The following is a 16,804-nucleotide window of genomic DNA, read 5'->3' as shown; positions in this document are numbered from 1 at the left end:
ATCCATAATTTCATCCATCTATCATTTTATCTATTAGTCTATCCAAATATCTATCTATCCATCCATCCGTCTATCATCCATCTATCTGTCCATATATCTATCCATCCATTCATCTATCATTTTATCCATTGTATCCAACCATTCATCTGTCCATCCATAATTTCATCCATCCATCATTTTATCCATCTGCCCATCAATTCATCCCTCCGCCTATCCATCCAACCATCCACCCACCCATCCATCCATCATTTTATCCATTGTATCCATCCATTCATTCATTCATCTCTCCTCCCATCCATCTATCCGTCTATCCATCTATCCACCCATCTAACCATTCATCCATCCATTATTTTATCCATTGTATCCATCCATTCATTCCTCCTCCCATCCATCCATTAGTCTGACCATCCATCCATCCATGCATCAGTCTGTCCATCCACCCATCCATCCATTAGTCTGTCCATCTGTCCATCCATCCACCCCTCCCATCCATCTATCTATCCACCCATCCATTCATTAGTCTGTCCGTCTGTCCATCCATCCATCCATTCATTAGTCTATCTATCCCTCCTCCCATCCATCCATCATCCATCCATCCATCAGTCTGTCCGTCCGTCCATCCATCCATCCATCCATCCATCCCTCCTCCCATCTGTCCGTCCGTCTGTCTGTCTGTCCATCCGTCCATTCAGTACTGTGTGAGTTATTTTATGCACAGTGTGTTTTTTGTGTGGTGCTAAAGGATGAAATAAAAACAATAAAAACAAGAATATTTTCAGTTATGGTACTGTGAGGAATCAAACTGAGAGAGATTAATGATGTTTCTCTGGTAAACAGCAGCTATAACACCAGTCAAGTACAAAGTGTTCATGATGTAGTGCTGAGGGAGAAACTGCAGCATACAGAGAGACAGACGGGGACTTTCCCCTTACATGTGAACTTCTTTGAACAGATGGCGAAGCACAGGATGCTCTTAAAAACATTCAGACATCATGCTGGAGAACATGATCATCAGGTTTGTGCATGTACTTTTATTCAGCAAGGATGCATTCATTTGAACAAAACTGGCAGTAAAGACGTTTATAATGTTACAAAAGATTTGTATTTCAATTAAATGCTGTTCTTATGAACTTTCTATTCATCACATCATCCTGAATTTTTTTTTTTTATCTATCTAATTAAAAAAAATTAAGCAACACAACTGTTTTCAACACTGGTAATAAAAAGAGATGTTTCTTGAGCAGCAAATCAGCATATTAGAATGATTTCTGAAGGTGACAATGAAGACTGGAGTAATGATGCTGAAAATTCAGCTTTGCATCACATGAATAAATTGAATATATTATAATACAATGTTATTTTAAACTGTAATAATATTTCACAATATTACTGATTTTTTTGATCAAATATATTCAGCCTTTGCAGTGAGAATAATAGACTAAATTAACTTTTGAACAGTATTAGAAATACATTAGAACTGCATAACATATTTTTTAGTATATTCCAGATGACCTAATAACTGAAATTACACAAATTATCCTGTTTAAAAAAGATTATAAACCCTTGGTTCTTAATGTCATGTGTGGTCTGAGGCATAAATAACTCTCTGTAGCCTTCTGTGACCGTTGTTTATGAGTCTCTGGTTTCTCCTGTGCAGTGAAGCTGCTCTGTTCCAGACAAAAATCCTCCAGGTCCAGTAAAGTCCAACAAACACAACTATATCATGAGAGGCTGCAACCAGTCATTTTTATTATCCTTTTTTTTTGTCTTCAAATGATAAGCATCTTGCAGATTCTGCAAGGTTGTGTAAACTCTTGAGCACATTTGTACTGCTCAAGTACGGCACATTTCAAGAGGGTTCACTTTGGTGCCCTTTTAAAAAGCATTAAAGGCACAAATTCCATGTTTGATGATGTAAGACCAGTGAGGTATAAGAGATATTGATACAATCATATTTCATATAAAACCTGTATTAAACACATTCAATATTTGTATCTTTACCTTAGACTGGTGATTTTGGCCTGACTGGCCAACCTATTTTAATATTTAGTCACTAATTTTGTAACAGAGTTACAATTGCAGTAAATTAATAATATATATATATATATATATATATATATATATATATATATTATTTATGTGAATTTGTCAACACACTGTACAAAGTGATAAGTTGACTTAACTTAAAAAAATTGAGGAAACCCGTTGCCTTAATTTTTTAAGTAAATAATAATAATAAAAAAATGCGTTAAGTGAACCTGACAATTCACTTAACTTATTTTTTTAAATTATTATTTACTTGATAATTTTAAAGCAAGGAGTTTCCTAAAAAATTTTTAAGTCAAGTCAATTTATCACTTTTTGGAGTGATTAAGTTAAGTCAACTTATCACTTTTTACAGCGTAGTTTAGTTAATATTTTTGCATGCAAAACATTAATTTTTTTTTTTTTATTTAACTTTTTAGCTGCTTAGAATTATTTAGACATGTAGTCAGATTTTTTTATTTCAGTTTTAGTTTTTTAGTACATAAAGTGAAAGGTATTTTAAAAGTTATTATGGTCTTTTACAAAGTCTTGATTTAGTTTTAGGGGTGTACTAGAACATGCTCTCATGCTTGGTGGTTTGAAAATCGAATATTTTTCACGTAATTTACATTATAACAATGCCTTTCTCCCCTGCCTGACACAATCGGCTCGATTAGTTCCGGGTTTGATGAAGGCCCGCCTTCCGAAAAACGAAATGTGTTGTGATTGGTTAGCTGTCCCAGTGCGTTGTGATAGGCAAACAGCTAAGTGTTTCAGTATTGCCCCGCCTCTTGCCAAAGCTGCAAATTCGTCAATATTGCTATATCATTTCAGACCCTGAGAATATTGAACAAGAGGATCGTGCAGAGCCTTTGAACGCATGACTATTGCAAGACATATTAAAGTGGTAACGTTATTGTTGTTTTGTTTTTTTTGGGCTAAATCACGTTTTAGACAGGATGTCAACAACATCTTGAAAATAACTGCATTGACTATATACAGATGTGCAACGATAATATGTATTATGTTTATTGTTCCTTAATTCTAACATTATAACATGAATTGCAGTGAAACTGTTATACAGTTGAATTTATTTATACCATAGTCCCACAGACTTACATTATTTGTGGCGGCATATATATGCAAATGAATTCTCTGCCAGCAGGAGGCGTTATTGGAGCAGGAGAGAGCGACGTTTCCCTGGTAACGCTGTACACAAAGCAGAGCTCCGCTCACAAACACTGCTTTATCAGACATTACATGCAAGATGAAATGAAAATGACATCCAAAATTGTCTGAAAACAGTCGGTTTCCTTCAGAAATGCAGTGATATAAAAACACCCACACCGGGTTTCGATTTTGAAATGTGCACCTGCCAACCATTCGAATTTCCGTGGGCGGGATTTATTTTTGTGATGTCACAAATACAGGAAAACAACTTTGTAGTCCAAACGAGCCGTTCGTTGTAGTTCTTGAAAAAGGATTTTTAAAAACAAAATATCTCCATTTGGAGTGGACTTTGAGATTTGTAACTTTGTAGATCTTTTTATGCCCAAACATACACACTACACCCTGACTAAAATTCAAAAAGTGAAAAAGCATGATAGGACCCCTTTAAAATAAAGAAAAATGAGAAATGTTGCTGAAATAAAATGTTTAATTTTTTAAACAGTTATTTTATTTCAAGTAACAAAAAAGTTTGTTAGTTAATAAAGTTATTTAATAACTCTGGACCCTGAATTTTATTTATTATTTTATGAATTTTGTCAACAAAATGTATATTTCTAGTTCATGTTTTTTGCTATAGATTTTCAAGCAAATCAGGATTTTAAACTGTTTATAGACATATCACATTTTTGTAACCAACCCTGACTTTTACAGTTAGTATTTCTGAAGCTATTTCTGTGTTTTTATATATATATATATATATTAGACCCTATTTTACACCCTTTTCAATGAAAGTGCCTTCATAGAGCTTTATAATGATGATTTCTGTGCCAGTGTGAACTTTTTCTTTTTTCTGAGATTTTTCCATCATTCCCTTCCCTTCGCCAAAACAATTTCCATCTGGGCCGAGTCCCAGCAAGACTGCCGCTCAATTACCACACTCCAGTACACACAGAGAACTCAACATCTCCAGCCGAAAAACACACCTGCACTCACGCAGAGAGAGAGAGAGAGACCTGTGTCGCTGATGGATCCGGCCCGTCCACCCACCCACACAAACTCTCACAGGCAGCACTTGGTCAAATAGCACAAAGGAGAGAGTGAGCGAATGAAAAACAGAGCGACAGAGGAAAAGATGCCGAATCCCCCTCCTGTCTGTGGATTTTTTGGACCGAAGCGACTCCCCCACACCATCTTCCCCAGAGCTTATGAAAGACGAGGGATGTTTATGCGTCTGACAGCGCTCTCCTTTCTTTCAGCAGCTGTTCTTTGCTTTATAAACCATTAACCCTGCCAGCTAATGTCATGATGGATTTCATAAGCGAACGCGCTCTTAGAGCTGCCAGGCCAGACGTCAGGCATGACAAAAGCTCCTATATAGCTCAAGAGAGAAAAAAGCGTAGGAACAAAAACACGATCCTTAAAAAGAGCCCATAAAAATTCTTCACTGTGGAAACATGGAAATAAGATGCTGCATTGTAGACATAAACATTTCTAGATGTTAATATAACCCTGAAGACATCTTACCATTCGCTATTTACACTCGATATTTCTCCTTTCAGAGTGTTATTGAACTTTGCTCCTCTCTGGTTTGTGTCTGTTTCAGACGTGTACGATGTGTCTTAAGTGGATATGGTTATGTACAATAATGATGCTATATCGGGATCCTGCGTCGACCAGGCTGTGTGTGTAGACAGCTGGTGTGCTTGATCAAAGATGGAAACAGCGGCACCTGATGCCCGCTTCTGCCCATTTCTGCCCGGCATAATGTGCCAAAACAGACAAATGCCCACCCTGTGGCCCAGAGGAAGGTAAAAGAGTAAGCTTTGGCTTTTTGTTATACTGAATTTTACTCTGCTTTCTTAAAAATAAAGGTTCTCCAGTGGAGATGTCAGTCTTAAAGGGATAGCTCGCCCAAAAATGTAATTTTCTTTTTTTTCTTTCTTTTTCTTTTTTTTTTTGCCATTTTTAGTCCCCTTCCAGTGTTCCATTTTATTTTTTTTATGTTTTTTATTACTTTAGATACACTATTTATTACTATTTTGGATTAGCTTTTGTTTTTATATTTTCAGTTTTCATTTTAATTTTAGTAATATTTTATGCCCTTTAGTCATTATATATATATATATATATATATATATATATATATATATATATATATATATAAAAAACATTCTAAGTAGCTTTCATTTATTTTTATCAAATTTCCTGTTGTAGTAATTTTAGGATTTCAATTTAAACTTTTATATTTCAGTTAGGCAGAGTTTTTAATTCAATATGGTAACACTTTATTTTAGGGTCTCTTAACTAGTTGCTTATTAGCATGCATATTACTAGAATATTAGCCATTTTTTAGTACTAATTAAGTACATATTAATGCCTTACTCCACAATACCTAAACTTAACAACTAAACTTACCTAAACTTAACAACTACCTTACTAACTATTAATAAGCAGCAAATTAGGAATTTATTGAGGGAAAATTCATAGTTAATAGCGAATAAGTGTTCCCTATTCTAAAGTGTTACCATCATGTTTAACAATAACAGCATAAATATATATATATTATAAAAAAAATTTAAATTTTTATTATGTTGATACAATGAAAAAAAAAAAAGCTTCTACAGGTTTTTAAATTGCTGTTTTATTTTTTAACTTGTTACTCATGGAAATAGCCAAGGAAGTTGTCATGACGTTAAAATTAACTACAATGAAAGGCAATAGGGTCCAGGGCTGTTTGGACAGCAGTAGTGTTTAAAAAAAAATATTTGTTTTCATGGGGGTGAATAGATGATGACAGAATTTTCCTTATTTGGTAAATTTTCCATTTAATGTTTGATTTTATAGCCATTTTAGCTCCTTTTGTGCAATAAACAGTTTTGTGTTGGGTCGCCACTGTAAAATCTGGATGCTGAAGCAGAAAGACTGATTTAACGTACCAGTTCATTGATGGTTTTCTAAAGAACTAGAGAATAAAGGGCAATCATTTAGGTTTTCATGTGACACGAGGTTATAAAAGCTTTTTTATTTTTGTGTCTATCTGGAAGCTTTATTTCCAAGAGTAAGCACTGGAAGTGTTAAGTGAGAGTGATTGGACACAATTCATCTCTCTATCCTCCATATTTGTATATATATCTCTCTCTGTTGTCCCCGTCCTGGAGCCGATCATGCCTGTGAGCACTTCATTATGGTGTGAGGTGTTGTGTTGTTGTCTGCAGATATTGATCTCTCTGTGACAGAGGAACTCTTTGAAGGGCCACTTTGACTGCAAAGTCCGTGAGTGACAATTTCATTATGTATTTTGCCATCGGGTTCGAATGCACCCATCTCTTACTTTTACAACTAGTACAGTAACCTCCAAAGTCTGGCGATCAGTGGGTGTAAAGCAAATACAGACAGCCTCGCTATTGCCAAATGCATGTTTATGCCAGAATGTCGAACTTGTATGTGCTTCTGTGGAAGTTACATTAATTGTCTCATAATTAAATGCCAAATTGTGTATTTCAGCATTAACTTTTATTCATCCAACAATTTTACATCTCTGAATAATTTTACCCTCCATGGTGTGAAAACAAAAAGAGGGAGTGCATTGTTAGACACAGCTTGTCAGTCCCAATTGTTCTTCTGTATATTGTTTTGGCACATTTATTAAATGGCTTTACAAAAACTCTCTCTGTTTTTGCATTTGTATTACATTGCTTCCTAAAAGTTTTCTCTGCCATTATAGTATCTATGTGCAAACTTTAGACAGTAGTTTCTTAAGTGTTACCATTACTTTAATGCATATGAAGCATACTGCATGCTAGTGTACTGCATACATGCACAGTAAAAATAGTATGTGCTGTAAAACGTTATGCAAGATTCAGCAATTGTTTTCACATCATGACCTCAGTATATTGTATGTTTAATGCAATAAGTTTTTACATTCATTTTTGGTATACTGATCAAATGTTAAAGGAATAGTTCACCCAAAAATAACAATGTGCTGTAAACGTACTCATCCCCAGGCCATCTGATATGTAGATGAGTTTGTTTCTTCATAAGAACAGATTTTGAGAAATTTACGATTACATCATTTGCTCACCGATGGATCCTCTGCAGTGAATGGGTGCCGTCAGAATGAGAGTCAAACAGCTGATAAAAACATCACAATAATCCACACCACTCCAGTCCATCAGTTAACATCCTGTGAAGTAAAATGCTGCATGTTTGTGAGAAACAAATCCACCATTAAGGCGTTTTAACTTTAAACCGTTATTTCTGTCCATAATCCTTAATAACGCTTCCTCAGTGAAAAAGTCCATCTCCTGTTGTCCTCTCACATAAAAATCCACTGACATATGTGACCCTCTCTGTGAAAACCCAGCTAAAGTCTTTTTTTTTTTTGTGATTTACTGTTTTCTACATAGAATGTTCTTTACCGTATGAAGGATGATTTTGTGTAAATTTAACCTTCATATCGTTAATATTGAGTAAGGCCATGTCAAATGTTGAAATCATAGTGAAATTAATGGTTGAAATCCAACTTTCATGCTTGTTATCTTATAATTACATTTTGAGACTTTAGCCTGGATTTCACAGACAGGGTCACATATTTGTTTAGAACTGTTTTAGACTGATTTTGCTTGCAAGCGGTGCTTGGTCTGTGCCTATTTCTATTTATTGGTGTGGATTACTTGTGGATTATTGTGATGTTTTTATCAGCTCCTTGGATTCTCATTCTGATGGCACCCATTCACTATTATGTGACGTAAATGTAAATATGTTCAGAAGAAAAAACAAACTCATCTATCTTTGATGACCTTAGAGTGACTACATTTTCAGCATATTTTCATGTTTGGGTGAACTATTCCTTTAAAATATGTGATTGTTATCACTTTGGCTTTATTTGCCACAGTGAAAATGGAAGGTTGGCTGCATTGCATTGTGGGATTATGACAGATAAAAAAATTGCATTTGCAATATATAAATAACTTCTAATAAATAAAAGTGTTCATTTGATAAACAGCAGTCAAATGTGACTTTTTCTGTGAGCTAGTGCAAAAATATAGTATATAAAGAATATGAGATGAGATATGATACAGAATAACTGTCCTAGTTTGTCCAGGTCGGCAGCTCTGTTTTGACCAAAATGTCAAATAGTACAACAACCGAGGGTTTGCTATTACTTTGAATATCAATCAGTTTTATACAACCATTTAGACAATGAAGCGTTAACATGGCCTTTTCTAGCTATTACCTCCACGCTGTGTGTTTTTTCATTGCTAGGAACAGTAATGATGATACTTCATAATGGCAGTGGAGGTAAGCGCAGAATTGTGACCCTCAAACATTTGTTTCCTGTCTGATTCACATCATCGTTTGTTCCAATGCCTGATTCATCATGAGCACCACTTCAAAGTCTGGGCCTGCACACTGGCATATTGATTTCAAAATGGCCACACACGCTGTATTACATGTGCTCCGGAAAGAATGTGCATATTTCTCGTCAGTAGAACAATGTGACGGCTTCTCTCTGGGATTATTTGAAGTCTAATTTTCACCATAAGGAAGACTAAGACCCGAAATGTCCTCTACACAAGTAGCAGTGCAAACTCTACTTGCACAACCACAATTGCATGCATTGATGCATTCTGAAATATGCCAGTTCATAATAATTCTCAACATTGGTGCAATACAGACATTAGTTAGTAAATTAGCATAAAGATTTGTATTTTTTAAGAAGTTAATACTTTTGTTTAACACGGACGCATTTAATTGATCAAAAGTGACAGTAAAGGCATTGCAATTTCAAAATAAATTTAAAATAAAGGCTGTTCTTCAAAGAATCACAATTTCCACAAAAATGTTAAGCGGCACAAATATTTTCAACATTCATAATATTAAGAAATGAACCTGACTGAACCTCTAAAGAGAAATACTTCACTCTGACCAGTGTGAAAGCACATCTTGTTCGTTTCATTTGAAATCCATTGTGGTGGTGTATAGAGCCAAAAATGTTAGAATTGTGTCGATGTCCCAATATTTATGGACCTGACTGTATCTCTGTGTGGTATATTTTGCCAAGAATTAAATAAAGCTATGCTTCATGTATTAAATTATCTCTGTATAATCCAATTAAATACACAAACATCAAATACACATTTACATTTTTAATAATAATAAAAAAACACCTTTCAACACCATTCAAGTTGTTTTTGAAAGAAGTCTCTCCAAGGCTGCATGTATTTGATGAAAAAATGTTATAGAAAAAAAACAGTAAAATTGTGAACTATTATTACAAATGAAAATAAATGTTTTAAAATTTAAGTTATTCCTGTGATTGAAAGCTGAATTTTCAGCATCATTACTCTAGTCTTCAGTGTCACAAAACTAGTAACTGCACAGGTCTGCAACAATCAAACACTTGAATATAAACCAAAAATGTAAATGGTTTCAGAAAAAGAAAAAAAAAATCTCCTAATCAGGATTTTCTCTTGTAGCATTAATAGTGGCTTAGGTTCTGATCTTTTATTGTTGATTAATGTTTTGTATAAACACACACACACACACACACATTATGTTGTGTCGCCAAGTCTAAACCAAGTCTTATTGTTTTATGCAATTTCATTTATCTTGTTTTTAGGATTAGATTTTTGTAATGGAAGTCATGACAAAAATACTGAATATGTTTTTTTTTTCAGTGTTGCTATAGATCTGTAAATAAACTGTCTGTGACCCTTCAGATATGAGAATTATCATAGTGATGAAGGGAATTGTTATGTAACCGTGGCATTTCATTCTCTGCTTTCCTATGGTGAAAATGAGCATGATGAGTGACGGTGTGGGACTGTGGATGTAGCGGCTCATCTGTGAGAAGTTTTTCCTGGTTCTTCAGCGATGCTGAACACAGTTTGGACTGATGGATGAGCGAGTCCCCTCCACACAACACTGCTGAACTGCACACGTCTTTGTTTGGAAGTCATGTCGAGTTCCCCCCTCTGGTGTCTGTGAGTACTGCGGCTTTCACTTATACTGAACCCGGCTAGGCAAACCTTCACAGGGCCTGTTAGCATGTCATTCCTGGAGCCTCTGGAATCCGTTTAGTTTTGTGTCAGCGAGATGGTGTTCAGATCAGAGGCAGGGATATATATGCGTATGCGTGTGGGGGTAACGAATTTTGTCTGACATAACAAAATATGTTTCTTCCACATCAGCCAGAGGTTTCTTTGGATTTGATTTGGGTTGTATGGGAGCCAATTACTCTGTTTGTGATCAGATAGCATAGCTCTGGAGGAATGACCCACAGGTCGTGAACAGGGCTTGCATTCAGAGAGAGCTCTTCCTCGATGCAGCGAGAGAGAGAGAGAGAGAGAGAGAGAGAGAGAGAGTGTCAGTCACACTTTACTGCTGTTACTGCGCTGCCTCAGGCCTGGCCGGCTTCCAAGCAGCAATCAATGCAGCCTGGAGTCAGTGGAACTTCAAATCCTATTCCTGTTCGTCTCTACCTCTGCAAGACTTAGAGACGGGAATCGAACAGAATTCTGATTCCAATTCCGACTTCTTAATGACTGCTAAACAAAACAACACTGTTTTTGTTTACATATTTTAATGTTTTTATTTTAGTTGGAGTAGCAAGTCTCACAAGCCTAGAATGCACTTCATTTTGAGTTTGACATGACAAAAGTGAAGATTTGCGGTTTAAAGCTTAAAAATAAACTAAAACGGCTAAAAATCTAAATGTGATCTGACGTAATTTCTCTCATTTTAACTTGATTCCTTAACAACTGCTGATTTTATTTAGAAACCAGGATTTACATGGTCTTGGCAAACCTAAATAGGCTATATGAGGGAATTTTAAAATGATGATTCTTGAACCGATAAAGTAATGGAATTCAATAAAAGCTTTCAAAGTAATAGAAATTTCTACAATAAATAGAATTTTTAGTTATTTGGTAGAAATGCTATTTTTCAGTAAAAAAAAGTAAATACAAATAATAACAACAGTAATAAAACATTATTTGTGACCTTATTTTGCTATTTGTAAGTAAAAAAAAAATGAAAAAGAAAAACTTTATCATGTAATCACAAATACTTGAAAAATTCATTGGTCATTAAAATGTGAATGCATTTGTATTTTATTACAATTTTTTTTCAATTACTATATATTATATATATATACTATTATACTCTCATAAGAGTCATTTATTTGTGAATCAGACTACACTGCTTGTGCTCTATGTTTGTTGCTGACATTTAAGGACCATTAATGCTACCACACTTTTACCCCCCCCACACACACACACTTTACCCCCCCCCCCCCACCCCACCCCCCCACACACACACACATATTATTTCCTTTTCTAGAAAGCATTTGCTAGGCAGGATAAGTACAGGACAAGTCAGAATGTTTGGTCCATTTCCCAAAAGAGAGACTGCATACATTAGGTGCTAAAACAAATGTCAACTTATAGGAATACATCTGGCTTGGCTACACTTCTTGCATTGTACTGTAAGTTTCTTATGAATGTTTAAGAACTATTGAAAGTGACCAACTTTTAATCCTCATATTTGTTTTTTTCCTTTTTCTAGAAAGCATTTGGTGGACAAAAATCTTTTTAATAAAGGGTAAGCCAGTATTTCTGATTCATTTCCAAAAGAAAAAAAAGCATGCACTATGTGCTAAAACAAATGTCAACTTTTAGGAGTACATTAGCATATAGAATTCAAGTCAAGTCAAGTCGAGTCGTGACGTATTGTCAAGTATGGTGACCCATACTCGAAATTGGTGCTCTGCGTTTAACCCATCCAAGTGCACACACACAGCAGTGAGTAGTGAACAAATGCACACACACACACACACACACACACACACACACACCGTGAACACACACCCGGAGCAGTGGGCAGCCATGCTGCGGCGCCCGGGGAGCAATTGGGGGTTCGGTGCCTTGCTCAAGGGCACCTCAGTCGTGGTATTGAGGGTGGAGAGAGCGCTGTACATTCACTCCCCCCACCTACAATCCCTGCCGGCCGGGGACTCGAACCCGCAACCTTTCGATTACGAGACTCTCTAACCATTAGGCCACGACGAATTGGCCACAAAGCTAAAAAATTATGTACTAAAAGCCACAAAAATCCAATTTTGTAGAGGTGTAACCTCAAATTTCAGTTCCCAGCTCTACTCAAGATATTCCCTAAAAACAATTCTTCAAAAACAAAACTTCACATCTACCTGGTGTAAGCATATAGTATTTATTTTACTTCTCAACTGAATCCAGCTGCTGCTAAACTGCAATGCATATGGACTGAGAAAGAGAGAGAGAAAGGAAACATGCAGAGACTGAGGAAAAAAACAATCTGCTTAATATGTGCGGTTGACCCAATTCCATGCCGAATGAAAAGAAAACCATATACAACATGGTATTTATTTATGAACTTGCTTGATTAAGGGAAAAAAAAACTAGCTAATCAGTCTCCACAACGAAAGGAAACCCCACTTCTAGACTGTGGTTACAAATAAGTAGTCTTACTTTAAAAAGTAGTTTAGGAAAGGCTGCTGTTGAGATCCCGCTTGATTTGTTTATTATGCTTTAAAGGAAAGTTGACGCTCCCAAACAAAGCTGGCAGGATGAGCCACGAACTTTGCCCTACTGACTCACATTACCGTTTCCAATATGTGGCAGGATACCAAGTTTTTAGTGCATCAGGAGTGAATATTGATCAGGATGAGTTTATTGTGGAATGCAAAGAAGGTATGCATTGCTTTTAACCACATTTAGCAAGGTAAAAACACAACGTGTTAGCATGAAGACAAGTCTAATGCTGTGTGTGTTTGTCTGTGAATGAGTATCGTTTGTCTCCTGCAGCCTCACGGTGAGTGATGATGATTGTTGAATCCCTTCCTTCTTCCTGCTTAATTTAAAGTGATCCCTCAGGGCTGTAGTAGCAGGTCTATTTTCTTTGTTTCCGTGAGACAGACCTGTCTGAGCCCTTGTTTCTTCTGTTGTTTAAGCTTGAGTGGATGCCTTTTGTCGCCGATCTCATCCTGGAGACTGGAAGTCGGCACGGTGAGCATCTTTACCCGCTGACTTCCCTGCAAAAGCAGCACAGCTTCCCTTTGCTCATTAGTAGCTCACTTAACCAGCGCACCACTGGGCAGGGATGCCGGACCGGTCCATTCTTCATTTCCGTCTTCCAGGGACGTAACCACCAATAATCAGACAGGGCCACATTGTCCCACCAATATCTGATATTATTTGATGCTGCTTTGTTTGTTGCATACAAAATACAAAAAATTGCATGTTGCATGTTTGTTGCATGAATAAAAGTTTTAAAAGTTGCATTTTTAGGTTTGTCTGCCTCAGCTGTCCATCAGCACTTATCAATGTCAAAATTAATGAAATGACCAATCAAATCAAAGAAGGCGAGGCTTGCAGTTTTAACAGTGAAAGAGTGCAAGTTAAAATATATTTTGACAATTTCTAGAATATAAATGTTAAATGGGTAGCAATAGAGCGCTGCAGTGATGACATATGTGACCATGGACCACAAAACGAGTCTTAAGTAGCACACGTGTATTTGTAGCAATAGCCAAAAATACATTGTATGGGGCAAAATTATCGATTTTTCTTTTATGCCAAAAATCATAAGGATATTAAGTAGAAATCATGTTCCATGAAGATATTTTGTAAATTTCCTGCTGTATATATATATATATATATATATATATATAAATAAATAAATAAATTGATTAGTAATATGCATTTCTAAGAACTTAATTTGGACAACTTTAAAGGCAATTTTCTCAATATTTTGATTATTTTGCACCCTCAGATTCCAGATTTTCAAATAGTTGTATCTCGGCCAAATATTACCCTATCCTAACAAACATGTTAGGACCAATGCAATCAATGGAAAGTTATTTACTTTCAGATGACGTATAAATCAATTCGAAAAATTGACCCTTATGACTGGTTTTGTGGTCCGGGGTCACATATTTTTGTTGGGCAACCCAGAATTTACTATCACCCTGGTTCCCTCGACATAAACCCATTAGAATTTTTCCACTGGCTTTTAGATTATTAAAGAAAATGAGGTCTATGCAAAAAGGTTTATGATTCTTACGTTTTGTTCATCAGTAACACAATTCAGTCACAAATAAACACAACTTATGAATTTTCAAGCCTGAATACAGTTGCCAGAAGTGAAAAGATATAAACGAACTACACTATAAAGCTTCTGACAACTCTTTCAGCCTTTATTCATTTGCCCTGAAAGTTTGAGTTAGAAAAGTTTGCAAGAGTGAGATTATAAAACCCAACAAGGCTGTAAAAGTGGACTATAGTGAGTTGATGAGTTTACCTGTTTGGCATGTTGGTTTTAATATCCGATAACCTTTGTAGTGCCAATTTAGTCACTTGTTAGCAACCACCTTTTTCAAGACCAGAAAAGGCTTTAGAGGGCATTACTGATGTATTTTATGCTGTATAATAAAACATGAAAGCATCTTGAGCTTGAGTTCACCACAGACCATATTTCAGGCGTTAAACCAAAAACCCATTCCAAAAACACAGGACGATGGAACTGGACGTGCTAAAATGCAACTCGTTTCTGGGTTCTGGCCTACAAAAATACATCATTCCTTCAGCACTCTATAATATCCAGTGATGCAAACATCTCAACTTTTTGTCACTGTTTTGAATTGAAAATGCAGACTGTGATTCATGACATGTGATTCATGTAATTGAATGTGACAAGACGAGAAACATAAACAGTTGTTTTCAGAATAGTAGGATGAATGTATGCATCTTGTCAAATAAAAATATTATTTGCAAATACTAAATTCTAGTTTTTGCTGTTTTGCTTTCTGCTTCTTTCTACCCTTTAATTTCAATCCTTGAAATGTTCCAGACAACCTAATGTGTTCATTTTCAGAACAATGTAATTTTTTACATAATGCATCCAGACTGCTAAATATTGATGAGCTGGAGCTTTTTGCACTTAATGTTTATTATTTAACGCGATAGGCGCGGGCTTCCCTGGTCCTGGCTGAGACACAGAGGGCTGTACAGCATCCGAAGGGTTCTGCGGCGGCGCTGCAGGCGGGAGGGGCCGAGCGCAGAGGCAGAATGGATTAGGAGGGCCTGGGTGGGAGTGGTGCATTGTGGGGGAGCAGCCCCAGCTGTCCTACCGCTGCGCTCTGCTCTGCTGCATGCTTCTTCTCCAGGCGTCTGGCAGGCAGCCAATGGGAGGAGGCGAATCAGTGGCACTCAAGTTCAGTGTGTCAGTGCGGGTAGCAGTCTGCGAAGGGATGGGCCAGTGCAAACACACACTGCACCACTGCAGCACTGGCCTACTTTACCTTTTCACCTATGTAATGCACCACACCGTATTTGAATGCATCTCTGTCTCGGAGTTGGAAACGAACTGGGCGGCTTGTGTTGAGAACGCAGCCGTAACAGAAGAAGCGGTTTTGCTGCAGTGATGCAGAGCTGCAAAAAGCACATTCAATTACGCGACACTGCCATGCGTCTGTGTGTGGCGCAGACAAAGAGAGAGAGAGAGAGATGGGGTTTATTCAGTCGTTCACTTAAAAAACAAGTGCATGCATGTGAATACGTGAATGCATGTGCAATACATGCATACAGAACAAACCAAAAAAGATGATGTCAGAGTCTGTCTTCTGTGACCTCTCTTCTCTCGTTTCTGTCCATGCCTTCCCTCCCTCCCACCCTGTCTTTGTTCCCGTTGTTATTTTTTTCCACCCAGACGGCAGGGACCGGTGGCTTATTAGCTAGCTCATGGCCGCGCACTGCACTCAGACAGGTCTGGGTCATGTCAAGCTAAGCCCCTCTTCCTCTCATTAAAGAGCAACGGATAATCGCCGCTAAGCAGCTGGTTAACTCCTAATGCTAAACAGCAAATATTGCACGTGTTAAAGCAACCTCTTCACGCTGCCAAATGTGGACATGTGGAAAAGCAAGCAGGGATGACCTACATTTTGTCTATTCCACGCTAGCGCTATGCTTATTCGCGCTGACCTGAGATTATCTAAGAACCTTAAATTAACTAAGACTGAGGCAAATTTATAGAAAAACCTGATTCATCAAGGTGCTAGTGCAAATCATATGTAAGGCATATAATGTGACACAGTCAGAGGGATGTTTTATTGATCAGGAGACTTAATGGAGGGCAATTTTCAACTTGTGTCAGATGTTTCTCCTAAAATTCCTTTGGAGGAACGTGCTACTGTGGAAAGTACAGATCAGATCATTTGAACTTGATGAGTTTTGATTGCAGAAATTGGCCAATCTGAATGCACTTTGAGATATCGTTGAGGTTTCTTCTGAAACTCTACAGGAGTAAATATGAGATTACAGATTTTTTTCTTCTTCCAAGAGAAAGATCTGAGAGATAGAATACCTAATTTTCTCTCCCTTGATTGCATTTTAAGTGAAACAACTTATGTTGTTTTTTTCCTTCCTGCATGTAGCACCTTCAAAAGCTTTTAGATTTTTCTGATATTCCTATACAGGAATGTTTTTTTTTGCAGAATTTTCCAATGTGATTTTCCAGTTCACCTGTGTTATATTTTATATAAATAATGTCATAGGATATTTTAACAACAACA

Source organism: Barbus barbus (assembly GCF_936440315.1).
Source record: "Barbus barbus genome assembly, chromosome: 1".
NCBI lineage: Eukaryota > Metazoa > Chordata > Actinopteri > Cypriniformes > Cyprinidae > Barbus > Barbus barbus.
The sequence above is the reverse complement of the archived record's forward strand: the minus strand, read 5'-3'. Positions refer to the sequence as shown.